General features: G+C 37.8%; 1 protein-coding gene across 14 annotated transcripts in view; it reads left to right on the forward strand.

The window, feature by feature from the left end:
* Positions 1-379: 379 nt before the first annotated feature.
* The window catches only part of nrxn2a (neurexin 2a), a 336553-nt gene continuing 322038 nt past the window's right edge, over positions 380-14894 (forward strand). For 9 of the 14 annotated variants that reach the window (XM_026195934.1, XM_026195941.1, XM_026195936.1 and 6 more), the window contains exon 1: positions 381-780. The gene's annotated coding sequence lies outside the window, so the exon portion shown is untranslated. Of the gene's footprint in view, positions 781-14894 lie in introns of all 14 variants that reach the window. The other 5 variants (XM_026195944.1, XM_026195946.1, XM_026195947.1 and 2 more) reach the window with 1 other exon arrangement.

Consider the following 14894-nt stretch of genomic DNA (forward strand, 5'->3'; position numbering starts at 1 on the left):
ATTCAACCCTGCGTTATCGCAAAATGTAGGCCTACCCAAGACGCGACAATACCCAAACAAACAAACAAACAAACAATCAAATACATTAGACTATTGTACTGTCATGGACAACTTTCTTTCCCTTTTTTATTTATTTTTATTTTTTGTAAATATTTTACTTGAAACCTCAGAATGACCAATCAGAATCAAGTAACTAGGCTATTTTATAGAGCCCTGCAAAACGATTAAATGGAATGTAGGTAGGCTATCACTAAACCAATAATGTAAACAACAAATAAAAGAATACAAAAACTAAGGGTTAACTTAATATTTATTGATCAATAAGAAACGTTTTTGAGATTCCAGAAGGTATTCAAAGTAAATATTTTAGCTTGACCCCTGGTTTAAACGGATGGGACGCATGCGACGCTGTTACTGGACATAGTCGGTGGTCCAGGTTTTGATAAAGTACGTGACATTGAGACAGCGGTGCCGCAGTCACCGTGTCGTCGGTGAGACTGGAAGACGAAGCGCTCGTGGGATGATTGGTGAGGTGTTCCACTGACCGCGCCCTCATTTCGCGCCCATAGCCGCCACCGGGAGACCGCGCATAGAGCAGAGCTGCGGTGGCATTGCATGCAGGTGGAGCGGCTTGACGCGCTCACACAGCCGTCGACTGAACGGCAGCGAAAGGGGAGGGCAAACGCCGCATTTCGCCTCTCTGGACTATACAAGAGACAAAAGAACAATTCCCAGTGAGAAGTGGGGATAAAGCGCGCTCGCTTACAGCCACAAACCCAGGTAATAAGACTTCCGTGTGTCTCTGCAGATGCTTTTGTCATCAGAATATGTGTTTTCAGAAATGCAGGTGATGCGCGGGGCTGGGGAAGTAAACGGATGGTGTTGACTCATAAGCGAAGATGTTGTTGTCTGGTGTTATTGTTAAGCTCTCGGAAGTGTGGTTTTATATATTCCTTATTGGGGATGGTTTTGAACACCTGCGTGCCAGCGTAACGTTACTAACGGGCGCTGTGTATCGATATGCCCCCATTCGAGTCATGCCATGTGCGGCTCTCAGATGCACGGGATAGAGAGAGAGAGAGAGAGTGAAAGAAATGGAAAAGCCGTGGGAATAAAACAGCCTTTTGTTTGGTTAAGGGGCTGTTTTATCCTCTGAATGGCTTTTTGATAAATTATTTAAGTATTTATTTTGCTGACAAAATTTTCAGAGGGTATGTCCATCTGACCCTCTAAACAAGTTCACAATGGACGGGCTACATGTAAACATATGGTCCGAATAAATTGTTTGGCTGAATTGACAGCCGAGGTCTGTGAGAGTGTTTCTGGCCATATCGAATGTTTTGAGAAGGTTCAGCTCGTTGATGCATCATCATTAACGAGTTCAGGGAGTCCAGTTCATCACATATTTTTATGGTGTAAGTCACATTAAATTTGTTCCCAGGCAACTCAAATATGATGTCATTATTATTTATTGCTGATGTTCCGAACCCTTATGGTTTTCTTTCTTTTGCAGAAAATCATATTTAGGGATTTCCTGGTCTCTTTTCTCCAGTAGATATTAAGCTTAACAAAATTGCATAAAATGACCACAGTCAAGTATCATAAAATAGTGCTTCACTGATAAACGGTGATCTTTTTTTGTGATTATTGATTATCTTCTCCAAGAGTGAATTGAAACCAAGTAGCAGATCAATCTCATTTGTGAACACATAATTCGAGCTAGTTTTGTGAACTGGATCAACAGATTAATCGAAAATATCCCCCTAAACAAAGCACTTTATGTGGTGGATAGTTCATAGATTTCATGTAAAATTTTGATATGTTCCTTACACAAGCAAAATTATCATGACTTTTTTTAAATACAGTAACACTTAAGAGAACAATAAGGTTTAACATTAGTAAATGCGTTTATATACTATTAATATATTTAAAAGAAATGTTGATATTAATTAATATAATTACACCTATTTATTGTTAGTTAATGCTAGGTCTATTAAATAATAATAAAAAAATAAGATTTTTGATTTATTAATGTATAAGTAGATGTTAAAACTATAACCTAAGATTGATAACTGCTTTTAAATGAGTATTTTTCATCATTAGTTCATGTTAATTAATGTTAAATGGAGCCTTATTGTAAATAATAATTAATTATTTGCAAACATTTTCGTCATTCTTATATATATATATATATATATATATATATATATATATATATATATATATATATATATATATATATATATATATATATATATATATATAATCTTTTGAGTTACACTGAAATAAATCTGTACAGGATTTGAACATGAATGTACAATGAACAAATTATTATTATTATTATTATTATTTTTATTTTTTTTTTGCCTGCGATAATTCTATAGCCACCTATACATTGGTCAACTTTAATGGATGCCAGCACATCTACAAAACAAAGCCACCAAAATGCTGTTTTTAATCCTTTTTGTATCGCCCTCTTGAACATCTGTTGTCTTTTTCTGCCGTTGCCATGTTACAACCCTCTATTAGCTCCATCACCAACTGTTCTGTGGCAGGGCAGCCAGGGCTGAAGAACTGAGGATAACTCGATTGTGAGCTGGTGTCAGATAAATCTTTCTGGGCTCTGGCGTGTGAAAATCCAGTAGCGCTGGCGGTGGATGACAATACATCATGGATGTAATTAAATTCACTGTTTAATATTAGTATATGATTAACACCACTAATTGCATATGAGTCCCTTGCGTATAACCGCTTAGGTGAATCAGTCAAATTGAGTCTTGATAAATGTAGGACGTATTCAGACTTACATTCCTTAAGTTTACAACAGAGACAAACTCTGGTTGATCAAATCCACACTGCCGTTATTGAAAGTGATCAAAATCCCATAATAGTTGCTGTCTGTCAGCATAATAGGTTCGTTCGACAGTTATATGCAGCCATTTACGAGGCTATAAAAATGTGGACACAAAGATGCAGATGGTTTTGCTCTGTGCATGAAGACCATTAAATGATTCCTAGCCATGGGGATATGGGTCAGTAATGGAAAAACACTGCTTTGAACATGTTAGCTTCTCTGTGCTGTTTCCAGCTTTGTACCTATAAACCATGAAAGTTTCATGAGCATTTTTGAAACCGTGCTATAATAATAATAATTTTATTGCCACCATCGATTATTCATTCAGCTATGCAGCAGTACTGGGATGTCAAAACAACATCACAGCCCATCACCAGGAGCTTGACCTAGCTTTCTTTCCAGGTAGCAGTGAGAAAAGAGGGGATTTTACTAAGGGCATGCCCACTGCCAGGGTGCACATCTGGGTTTTGCATGGTTCATCATATTCATCCAAAGCTGGAACATGGTATGTCACCCCATTACACTGATTCGAAATCAGTTTTGCAGTTGCTGTCATGGTTGCGGTTTTGATTGGCCTAGGCGAGGCAGGTCCCACTTCAGGAAAATGAGAGGAGAGCAGAAGGGGGGACCAGCATTATCAATAGCCTCCCATGAGTGTTAGGCCTGGAACTAAATCTCATCTCACCAGCTGATAAGGAGTATCACTGGCCGTCAATGGGCTCAGAGATACAGAGAAAGGAGGGGGAGGATGGAAAGCTGGTGGCTTTCCTGATGGGCAGGTGGTCTTCCGTTCTTTTTTTCCTCCCCTGTCTGTACACACAAAGGTTGACTGGCTGGTTTGAGAGCGTGCTAATTTATTTATTTATTGTCCTTCTGTGCTGTCCTTTGGCGTCTGTGTATAAGGAACTGTTTGGAAGAGAATTCCACATTTAGCCATGATAAGACTGAATTTTGCCTGATGCAGCTCACACAGTGACCCAGTGTTGGGTAACTGACAAGTTGTCAGATTGTTTGCGCGCAGCTTAATTAATTACTTTTTAAAGCATTTTGCAATTAGCATGATGGTAGTTCATCATAACATTGCCTCATGATGTCTTCCATTCTTCTGCTCATGCTGGGTGTGAATTAGGCTTACTAGCTACATGATGATCTATAGTTTTATTTAATTATTAATGTGAGATGAGCACACAATAAAAGGAAAACATGCTGTATGATACATTATGACTGCATAATTTTTAATTGAGATTACCATTACGGCTGCTGAGGTGAAGAGTCAATTACAGCAATCTACACATCTATTGTGCACCATTATATATATATATATATATATATATATATATATATATATATATATATATATATATATATATAATATATATAGCAGTTTGTTATTGTAACCAATCACAATTTGGTCTATGTGTTGATACTGATTTCTTGATTCTGTTAAATTGTTTATTGATTGTATACTGAGTTTGAGCATACAATATGTCATTATATGTGAGCCTCTCTGTGAAATCCAGGCTTAAATCTCAAAATCTAATTATGAGATAAGCATCAAAGTTTTACTTTAACCATTAATTTCACTATGATTTCAATCTTGACATGATCTTACTCAGTCAGTAATAAATATATCGATGTTACATTTCCCAGACATTAGTTGGGTTTTCACATACAGGGTCACATATACTGTATGCTATATGTGTGTGTATATACAGTATATGTATATATATATATATATATATATATATATATATATATATATATATATATATGTATATATATGTATATATATATGTATATATATATATACATATACATATACTGTATATACACACACATATAGCATACAGTATATAATACTGTATATTTGTAATATATAATGTATATTTGATATATTTATTTTGTCATTATTATTAATAACAAATACAATATCTTTGAGACTAGGGATGCACAAAATGATAGTACCAGTTATCTATATATATATATATATATATATATATATATATTTATTTATATATAAATATATATATACACACACACACACACACACACACACATATATATATATTCCTTTTATATATATATATATATATATATATATATATATATATATATATATATATTCCTTTTATATAATATATATATATATATATATATATATATATATATATATATATATATATATATATATATATATATATATATTTATATAATATATATATATATATTCCTTTTATATATATATATATATATATATATATATATATATATATATATATATATATTTAATAATATGAAAAAATATTTGAAATATTAAAATGTAAAATGAATGTTTAGATCTGCATTTAATGTTGTCATACCTACAGTACAGACCAAAAGTTAGGAGTCAGGCTTAATGAGCAGAAGAAACTTCTTTCAAAAACATAAAAAATAGTAATGTTTCTAAACTTTTGGTCTATACTGTAAATTATCTTTTTAGCTTTTGAAGTGTTATTTAAGTGTTTACATGTTAAGTGTATTTATTTATTAAGACAACATAATGTGCCATTTTAATATTAGCCTTTTTTTGGGTTATCTTTTTTTAACATGAAGCACAATATCGTCCAGAATTGTAATGTCTGTGGATCCATCTAACCTTAACCTTGACAAGGTTTTTTTTTTTTTTGGTATGTAATTATACTACGACATCTCCTAAGCATATTGGCTGCATTGAAAGTCTTTATTTTAATCATTATTTCCTGAAACATGTGTCACAGATCCATCCCATCGCAGACACAGGAACACATACTAAAAAGAGCTACAGAAAGAATCAGGCCTTGTTTCCGTTTGCTTTCTGACTCACTCACCAGACTCCTGCAATTTGGCTGCCTTGCTTTTCAACACTTCTTGCATGGACAGATCCTTGATGTGCAATACATGTACAGTCTCCCTTTTAGTGTGGACGGCTGTCTATTGATGCTGTGGAGGGTGAAGGAATGATCCATCCTAAGGGATGCCAGACATCCACGGCTTCAGAGCATTTCACTGATGTCTGTGAAGAAGACTGCATGCCTAGTGCTCCGGAGGAGCTGCCCTTTTGTCTGGTGCAGCTCACTTATTTGTCCTGTGTTCTGCAGTGTTGATGATAAAGAAATGGCATCAAGGAAAGGCCCTTTTGCTGAGCTGAGTCACATGTCTTTATCTGTGTGAGCTCATAGCTAATTGGTCGTGTCTCTAAAGTCATTATGGGGTCCAGAAATCAGCCCAGACTTTGTTCAGACGCAGAGTGTGTACTTTATTTTAAGCTGAAGCAAATTGGGATACCAGGGAGAGTGCAGAGAATGGGTATAGGTGCCGGAATGACATGTCAGCCACTACACGCATACCTATACACGCACACGGCCACACAGTGTTAAAACGTCATGCTCACTCTATCAAGGTCCAAGGTCATGCATGCACAGTTCGTTCACATGTGCAAACACACAGCTCTCTTAAGGCAACACACGGCCTGGAGTAACGGGCAGCTTTTAATCCAGGCTGACGTGTGACTCAGTCCCCATGCCAGCCAAAGCAAGAGGAAAAAAACTCTAGGGATCACTTCTCCGGATGATGATAAGTTGGGAAAAAGGTCACCACCGAGATGCTCGTGTCTGTTTCCACCTCCAGGGAAGTTATTTTTATTTTATTTTGTACCCTCCTTTCCATTTCGCTCATTGGCATCGGATGAACTGTAGTTGCTAACCCAAATGAATTGTTAACGGACCTCAGGTCATTGAGAAGCATTCAAACACTGCGCACGTTCACAATGGTGTGAAACCAGTGATTAAAGCCGCTTAGGCACTTATCATTAGAAGAGGTCCAGGTCAGACTCGCTAGTTGCCCAGGCAGCCTTTGAAGCCGCAGATTACATTGTGTTGCTTGAACCGCAGTACTCAACATAAGCAGTGCAGCCCACAACACGTATTATAATGGTGCGCTATGGACACAAGCGTGACTGGTTTTGGTATGAATCCCTGATTTATTTTGAGGCGGTCCGGGGGGATAGACTTGGACGCCTTCCAGAGTGATGCAGAAAGCAGATAATTAAAGTAGCCCACTGCTTATCCTGAATGTTTTGAGAGTAGGTAGAATGGGTAAGCATTAACAGATAGGGGAGGTAATTACCTAGCATTACAGAGTAGGAGAAAGTGCCAGATGCCAGAGCGAGTAGGAGGAGGGGTGGGCAGATGCGAGCAGCGTAAATGCTTCGCTCTATGTGCGACCTAGCATTCCTGTTGTCTCATAAATGAAGTGCAAGGTCACGTGACCTGCCCTCCAATTTATTTCCCTGCTCCACCGTAGTCGTGCTCTGTTTACGCTGCATTTGCATAGTTGCATAGCAGATGGCTTCAACCGGGTCAGGTTTCCTTAGTTTTCCATAGTTTTGCATATTCTGTGTATTTTTTATGTCAAGGCCTGGCTTGTGCCAGAACTTCCTCCATTGTCCCAAAGTCACTTTACGCACACAATCAAAACGTCTGCTCTCTTTGTGGAATCAAGCCATGGCAACTGCAAAAGCATCTTGTTTTTGAAAAAATATCTCCAGACATGAATGTTTTAAAGTAAATGCCAATTCTTAAAACAGCATAAGTCTTTGTACATAGCTTTGAGGCATTTCTAGGACAATGAAACAAATACATTATTTAACTGACCTTAAGACAGACCTTTCTAAATAGGGTCTTACAGTGTAAATTGTGTAGCAGCTACTGTAAAGTACAGTGTGATAATTAAATCACTACTTCTAAGTGATCAAATATAATTAAGGTAGGGTTAGGGGATATAAAATAGCATTAGCTTATGGTAATAACAACAAAAGGACTCAATGGAAATTTCCCTTCATGATAAAAAAAAACAAACATTTGTGTGTGTTTGTCTGCAATTCCATAAGGGCAGAAGTGTTATCCAGCAGCAGCTTGTGCAAGCCTCCGGAGCATGTAACTTTACACTGCGGCATTCACAGCCACTGCTGATCCACCTCCTTATGCCCAGTGACCTCCCAGCAGCGCACAGGGGACGTGGATTACAAAGCAATGGAGAGATGGAGGGGAAAAGAGAGAGATTCTAAAGGAAAGGAGGCAGAAATAGGAATGGGAACACTAGTTTACTTGGTAGACTAGTTTATCTAGACTTTCGATATTTTTAGCAGCAGAACTTTTGAAACAGGGTTTTTAAATCCATCCTATTTAGAGCAACACGCAGCTGTTTGGTCATTGTGTCAAGTCTTGCACTGTTTTTTGAAGTTGCGATGAAACAGAAGTAGCAATAGATCTCTCCTTCTGTATTGTGATGTACATTTGAGTGAAATGGATTATTGAAAAAGGGCAAGAACGTATTTCTGTCTATGATTGATTGGATAGTAGCAGATTTAAATCAGTGTAGAATTTTCAGGTGGCTCTTTATGCTTTCAAATCGATCTCGTGGTAGTTTGGTGTCATACAATGACCGGTGCGCAGCTTCAAGTTGACCGAACAAACACATGCTTGTATTTGATTTGGTTTTGATCATTCTCACCTTCTCATGTGTGATGCACCACGATTGGTCAATTATGTAAAAATACCTGCATGTTATTGGTCAAACTACTTTGGATGTTTTAGGTAATATAAGAAATCCTAGTCATGATGTGTCCTGTATAAAGCGTCCCCTTGGGATTATAAGGTTCTATCTGCGTTCTGAGCAGTTTTGAGATATTGAGCTTCAGAGTTTTTCTGTTCCATAGACTTCTGTACATAGAACCTTTTTGTTTTTTCAATAAAAAGTCCCAAAATGTACACAACTTAAAAAAAAACATCACATAATGTAAATAAGTTGTCACAGAATAAGAATATGTGAATAATTCAATTTTGACAAAAATGTCATATAGGACCTTTTAATTCCAAGGGGACGAAAGGGCACATATGGCTATCCTATTATTGATAAACTTTTAATTGTGCAAAAGTATAAACGAAAGTGTATGGCTCCAAAACAGAGTAACACAAAGTGCTTATGCGCATCCCGTTCGCAGAATATTACGCTTGAGGCAACACGCAGTCACAGTGCGCATCCTTCTGCATAAAAAAGGGAAGAGACATTGCTGCTGTCTGTGAAATATTTTATTGAGCCTTTTTTTTCCAGTTTTAAATCTCAGATATTGAGCGCTTTTGAAGAGTTTCATCATTTTTACTGTAGTAACCGAACGCGACATATAGTTTGAATGCTGAATGGAGGATGACAGACAGACGCTGCAGGGAGAAGAGTTTATGTGAAGTTGACTTAAATATTCATCTATACTTCACATTAAACTATGGAACGTCCTCAGAACACTTGAAATATTGAGCATGAAAACGTTATGGAGCTTTATAATGCTTTTGTGCCTTTCGTGGGGCTTAACAATAACACAGTATAGTATATGCACTATATCAAATTTGGATCAGTCTCGTCTGACCGATACCCGATCCAACAGAAAATGGCAGTATCGGAGCCAATACTGATACTGAGTAATGGATCGATGCATCCCTACTCAGAACTGTGGTGAAAAATTAAACGCATGCATGGATATATCATTCACAATAAGATAAGTAACATGCATTTAGAAAATAGGGTGAATTTCCATTTCATGCTGACTTTAAGTATCCCAGCACAAGCTTTTTAGGATGTGCCTGGAAACCCCAGCATGTTTAAATTCAAAGATGTGTCTTATGTTAATGTCCCATAAGAAATGTTCAACTTGTGTCTGGAGAATCCCAAAAAGCCTAATTATACAGGGCTTCCTTAGCATTTATTTGCCAACTAGTCATTCAGGCAGCCCTCCAACAAGTCGATTTTTGAAAATAGGTAGCTTTACACATCCCTATGCAGAAGAGGGCAGAGGAGGGAGAGAAGAGAATGAGTGAAAGTGAAAGAGGAAAAGGAGGAAAGCGATAGGGGTTGGCCTGGCCTCGGTTATGGCAGAACAGTAGAGGTCAGATGATTAACAGCTGATTGCTTGAGTGGCTCCTCAGTTCACGCTCCTCTCTGAGAGGCAGGAGACAGGAGATTTACTTCAGGCTGATAGGTGCTGGACTGACGGCTGCTACGGGAGGGCTGTAAATCTTGTGATGTTAAACAGCTGTCTGCCCGCCCATCCGTCATGGCGCAGAGGCGGAGAAGAGCAGCGGCGCTCCGTTGTGCCAGCAATGACTGGCCCGTCTCCAAGCCACACTTCGGCAAGCCGTCATATGGCTCCCTCGATCCCCATGCCAGTCTGATGTCAGCACTGCAACACACTCATTTGTCCTCACTGCCGCTGTGCTAGCATGGCCGAGCCCTGGGGGAGAGATCCGCACAGATCCGGAGGTGGTTTCTAGTCACCTTCTGCCTGGTGTGAGCTGCACTGGGTGGCCTAAGCACACTGCCATTACATCCACCCCTCCTACTCGTTTCTGATCATTTGCGGCCCAATCTAATCATGTAGCATGGGTTGTTGTATGTCGTGCTCTTCGATAAATGCCATGCTGCCGGAGCCAGTCCCGCATCCATCTTCTTTGTTGTGTTAAATCTGATGATGATATATGCAAAATGGCTTCCCTTTGTTAGCATGATTGCCAGTGATTTGTCAGCGTGCATGCTTCCAGTCAACGGCCATGTGACTTTCAGTGCTCCAATTAGCAAAAGCCCTGATCGTATTAGTTCTGTGTCCAGTGCTGAAATGGCACGATTCATTCAGCCATATGACAAAAAGTGACCTAATTAAACTGAAGGAGACACTACAAGATATTCTGTTTATTAGCCATGCAGCCAGAAATTTTATTCTCTAGAGGAGTGTAAAAATTCATTCCCAAATGCAGCAGAAGTTCCCTATTATTAATTAGTAACCCAAAGCACGCAAGTTGTGATTTAACATTTTAGCTAAACAAATTAAAATCTCAGCAGGAGAGCTCAAAACACATTGGGCCCCAGGCTTAACTGCAGTTCACAGTGATTCAAACAAGACAAAAAAAGGACAAATTTGTCATTCCCCAACAGTTCGGCTGCACATCTTGCGGAGGCCTGCATTGCGTGAACGTGTGACGTAGTGGCCCCTCGGTAATCAGTCACGGATGCATGGTAGAGCTCCTGCTTGACAGCTGCAGTGCTCCGCCGCAGGCTCGTTCTGCAATGTGCACAGCTCCACACACTGTTCGCCATCTCGGTCCTTTGTCCCTCACTGCTGCAGAGGCCGTGAGTTTACATAAGTAGCTAACAAGTAATCCCCACACTGATGCTGCAAACTTTACAGTGATTTTGGGACTGATTGTTGCTTGTTTTGAAGTAAGTTATGGGATAGTGTCCCCGGAAGCTACTGGTGACTGGCAGGGCCCACTCATCTCAGAGATGACGCTGTTCTTATAGATCTGATTAACTCTACCTGAATGCTTCCCAGCCGTCTCAAAATTCCCACTGATCAGAACAAAACTAAAGAGAAAGGCAGAGATTAAGAAGAGTCAAAGCTGTTTTGTGTTCTTGTGGTGTGGTTCAAAACAGCAGCAGGCTCAGTCATGTGCCCTGTGGCACCTCACTAATAGCTGCTTGCGTACTGCTTTTTTCCCTGCAGTGGCTGTTGATTTTGAAGCCGATGGAGTATGTGACGTTCTACTGGAGCTCAGAGACAGTCAGTCAAAGCCTACAAGGCCATTTATGCCATGTTGGGAAAAAAAATCACTCTGCAGAGTGATGCTCTTTTTGCAAGGGTTGGGCTTTTTTCTGATGGTTTGATGCATGTTGCAGGCAGATATGCAGTGAAATTATTTTTATCTTTATCATTTCGGGCAGATTGACACAAGGCATTTAGCTTTTACTAATGGAGAGTGATGGATGAACGAGGGATATGCTTTTTTTATAATCTTATAAAAAGCATTTTGTTGTTTTAAATATGTGGGAAAGTATGCATGCTGGTGACAAGATGATGGATACTGGGTCATCTTGGTCCACTCTAAATTGGTTTTATTTATGATGGCTTGTCTCTTTCTGAAAGAAGGAATGAAGGAATATGATTTTGTTTTGAATCACCATATGTATTTATCCATTTTGTTTCACCATTCCGGCAATCAAACTGCCAATCACCTTGCCAAATACTCATATGAATACATTCAAGAATACTTCCAGGAGAGTCATACTTGGTAACACATATGGTTACACACACTCATGCATACAAAGTTTTCACTCACTCTGAAATGCCCATGTCTGTAACCTACACACATTCTGTTGCTTGCTTTCTCTACCATTTCCACACCTCTCTTGTTTCCTCGCTTACACACGCACACACACACACACACACACACACACACATACACCTTCATCTTTGTGCAGCTGAAATGCACAGTTAAACTAGCAGAGGTAAAGCTTTTTCTGGCATACCTCCCGGACACATTCAGAACTAAAAAGAAAATTCTAATGTATAATAATATATGTTTAATCATCATAATTGTAATTTGTGAACGGCTAGATATTTATATATGTGAATTGGCTTTCTCTAAGTATTTTAAAGACCTTCTTTGTGTGGACCTGAGGGGATATGACTTTATGTAACCAACTGATTCCCAAGTAAATTGCAAAAACGAAAATTACAAAAGTAAAAGTTAGTTTTGAGAAAGTCTAGCAGTACTATTTGTTTTCAAGTGTCACTGATATTTAGTTTGATTTGATTTCAAATAAAAGTTTAATATAAGAGTTATGATAGATATATCATGATAATGAGTATGTACAATATTGTTATCATGGGCGCTTCTAAATACCGTAAATAATTATACATTATAAATTTCGAATTTGGGATGCATTTTAAGAATACTTAATACTTAAAAATACTTATTCCCATCAACTGGTCAAATTGCACAACACCGCCGTATGCTGCTTGAAAGAGTGTGTGTGCTCTGATGTAAACAAGCATGCATTAAAAGCACATGGGGGAACACGTGAGAGATGCGCTGAATGAACACACATTCACTTTATGGCGCTAAACTGCAGAAACAGCAGCCGTTACCCTGGGAACCCCATAAATAAAGCAGTTGCCCTAATAGATTTAAATAGCCATTCAGATTTGTGGATTTGCTATGGTGTTCATCACAACGCCAAATACTTAAAAATGTAAGCTTAATAGGCTATTCATTTTCAAAACTTAAAAAAAATAAAAAATAAAAAATATTCTGGACTACAAAATGCCCTAGATATTGTTTGAAAGGGTTTTGATTCTTTATTGTTTGTTTCACACTTTACATTAGGCCTTCATTAGTTAACATTAGTTAATTAATTAGTTAACTAATTAGTTATCTTAGGCATTCCAATATCTAATAACACATTGGTAAAACCGAAAGTTGCAACTGTGTTATTTAATCAGCTAATATGAACTAAAACTTCGGTAGCAAATGTAGCTATTGTTTATTGTGAATGTTAATTGATAACTAATGAGGTCTTATTGTAAAATGATAGCTATTGGTCTTTATAGTTCTTTTGCACTTTAATCTGTGTAAAACTTTTAACTTTATATATCTGTATTGATTTATTGTATTTAAATATTCTGTTATTTTTGTTATAAGAAAAAAGTTATTAAGCCTGTTATACAGTGTAATGGCCATTTTTTTAACTAAATTTCAGTATGGTGATAATACAGTACACTGTGATAAAAGCATTAGCAATTAATCGCAGCATGAAAATTTGATACAAGCATATCCCTATGTGGGACTCTGGCTGTCAGAGCGAAGGCCATGGTTCCGACTGATATTGTTCTCATCTGAACCTCATCTCATCTGAGTTTTTTTTTAAATAATATATTTTTTTAATACCTTATTTATACCTTTATTTGATTTATTTCCTATTTATACTTTATTATTCATTTTGGATTTTTGTTTTTATTTATTTATTTTTCTGATTTGTAACATGAAAAAGCAAGGTGAAAAGAGAGAAAACCTTTTCCTCAGTTTAATCCTTTTAAAGGTGCCATAGAATGGATTGATACAATATTTTAAATTGTTCTCTGATGTCCCCAGATATGTGTATAAATGTATATAAAGTTTTTTTTTTTTTATAGTTTGTTAAAACTGCCACTTTTATGGTATGACCCAAATGAGTTGCCACTCCCGCCTTCCTTTTCAGACGAGTGCAGAGCAGTCAGTGTTGCCAAGTCCGAGGGTTTAAGCGACCCCAATAACGTGATATTTAGCCCACAAAATAATTTTTTTACCAGGGGAGTCCCACCATAAACGTGTATTTTACCACACCGGAATGTTAGCACAAATGTATAGGACATTTCCATTTTCTTTTCCGGGATATTTTCTTCGAAAGTTAATGTTAACCACCATGTCATCAGTGGTCTATGGAGACTCCTACGTTCGGTGGTACATCCCAACACACAGCACTTTTAATGGCTCTTTGGCACTGACATTGTATCTCCAGCAGCTATAGCAAGAAAACAGTAAGGGCGGAATGCAGCTTCTCACTCAGGGCTGAGTATATGTTAATAGGGCAGAGAGCATCACAAATGGGCGGGACTTTCACCGACTATGTCATCATAGTAGTGAGAAACCTGGAACTGCTAGTGTGAATTATTAGGATTATAAAACAATGAGTGAGTGGATTTGTACCATTATAGGCTGGTTGTTTTCAAACACTGCGGCCACACAACTGTGTTCAAACGACTTATAAAATTATGTTTGCATTCTATGGCATCTTTAAGTGGTTCGATCACAGATTGCTGCGATTAGAACCATTTACACTGCTTAAATTGGACTGAATCTTTTCCCCCCAGATACAGGTAATGTAAGCATTAAGTGGTGGAGTTGGCGAGTGAATTGGATGCGAAACCTATTTTCAGTCCATTGAAAGTTGGATGTGTTGCTGTAGGTGATAATATGTTCATGCTTAAAGGTAATGTTGGTCTTTTTTTATTTTTAAGATGCTTTTGCCTGCCACTGCTTAATATTCAGAGTGAACTACGTACAGTATAAGTAGGCCATTCACACTCTGTAGCTCTTTGGTGTCATGTTTGAGTTTAAGAACCCACAGTCACTTCATCCAAAGAATAAACATTTGGATG

Source organism: Carassius auratus, chromosome 21, assembly GCF_003368295.1.
Source record: "Carassius auratus strain Wakin chromosome 21, ASM336829v1, whole genome shotgun sequence".
NCBI lineage: Eukaryota > Metazoa > Chordata > Actinopteri > Cypriniformes > Cyprinidae > Carassius > Carassius auratus.